The following is a 1,626-nucleotide window of genomic DNA, read 5'->3' as shown; positions in this document are numbered from 1 at the left end:
TGTTTGCGACGTTACAGGTACATGGGGCTGATGTGGCTGTGTGCATGGCGGATATGGAGGGTACGAAGGCGCACGTGAGAGCAGAGGCCTGGCACGCGCGGACGAGAGAAGCTGCTGCGGCGCTGGGGTTTGCCCTAGGGTTTCCTGCTTCTGATTTTGCGTTGGGCCGCTCCGTGATTGGGCTAGGGTCTAGGCAAATTGGGTTTAAATTTTAATGGGCCTTAGTGGGTAGCACTTAAGCATTTGGGCCACTGTATTTGATTTTGGACTGTATTAATTATTATTATTTTGTTATTTATACAAGCCCGGGTAAATTGGGCTATTACAATTACTTAAAATTTTAATAATTATTTAGGTAAAATTTAAATGAAAGATACAAAATATATATATATATATGAGATTTAGCGGCATTTTAAACAAAAAACGCCGTTACTATATATTCAAATTTCCCAAAACGGCACCGTTTGGATAGAGATTTATTAGTGGCGTTCTTACTAAAAACGCCGCAAATAATTATTTTATTTTAAAAAAATCACGCCTTTTTATCCCAAAATTTCCCTGCTGAAACCCCAAAATTTTCCCCTCTTCTTCGCGGTTTATGAGTATTAAAATTTTTTCCCCGCTTATTCACCCTTTTCAAACTCATTTCTTTCGCCTCTTCTTTCTTTTTCTCGGATCTTCTTTCTCCCTCTCAGCAAAGATCTTTGATTTTTTCCGTCTCCTTTTCGTTCGCTCTCTGGTAATTTCATCTTCTCTTTTTGTAATTTAATTTGTTCTATGCTGATTCATATATTGTTACTGTTACTTGTCTCGCTTTCCTTCTTTTATTTTCTGCTTTTGAATGATTATCTGCTTGGTTGCTGAGAAAATAGAGGCTGGAAACAGGCTCGTCGAACCCCCGTCGTCAGTCGCTGAGCTCATCCCTTTCCTAGACGTAATTCCTAATCCATCATTTTACTATTTTTCCTTAACTTTGTTTTGCTCTTCGTTAATTTTTTTTCCTTATTATTTGATTTGTCTGATTTTATTATGCATGCGTTTTCGAAATTTTTCGTGTGATTCTTTCTGTGCAATTAATTTAGTTAGATTTCGCCCATACTGATTTTATTGTCTTAATTGATAGTGAAGTATATTATCTAATTGGATAAAAAGGTTAACTGGGTTCAGCTTAAAATATTAGTGTTGGAGTTGTGTCTAATTTCCCTTATGAAAATCACCAATATATTACTATTATGAGAATGGTAAGTTTCTCTTTTAATTTGTTTGATGATTTTTTCTGTTTTAAAGTCATGTTCTTATGTATGTTTTGGCAATGTTGTGCAGGTTGATGAAGAACCTGCAATTAGAACAAATACCACCATATTATGAAATTTTAATGAAAGTCGTGAATTTCACAGCCTCTTTGAATCTTCAGTCCTTTTTCACCTTTGGTTTGGGAAGCAATATTTGGGAAGAAAACCTCTCAGAAAGCATTCTAATTTTTTTTTTTTTTAGGCTTCTAAAATTTGTAAGTCTCTTTGTCCTACCCCTTTTCTCTTGTCTTACTATTATTTAATTACATCTATTATATGGAAGATTCTTAGAATTTATGAATGGATGTTACCTCTTCTTTTTTTCTTTATACAA

General features: G+C 34.9%; 1 long non-coding RNA gene across 1 annotated transcript; it reads left to right on the top strand.

Annotated features, from left to right (window-relative positions):
* Nucleotides 1-561: 561 nt before the first annotated feature.
* Nucleotides 562-1,626, top strand: LOC128034078 (uncharacterized). Its single transcript, XR_008190149.1, has 3 exons — nucleotides 562-739; nucleotides 873-934; nucleotides 1,324-1,626. It is a non-coding gene; the product is annotated as an uncharacterized LOC128034078 (long non-coding RNA).

The sequence above is a fragment of the Gossypium raimondii genome, chromosome 10, assembly GCF_025698545.1.
Source record: "Gossypium raimondii isolate GPD5lz chromosome 10, ASM2569854v1, whole genome shotgun sequence".
Classification (NCBI taxonomy): domain Eukaryota; kingdom Viridiplantae; phylum Streptophyta; class Magnoliopsida; order Malvales; family Malvaceae; genus Gossypium; species Gossypium raimondii.
The sequence above is the reverse complement of the archived record's forward strand: the minus strand, read 5'-3'. Positions and strand labels throughout refer to the sequence as shown.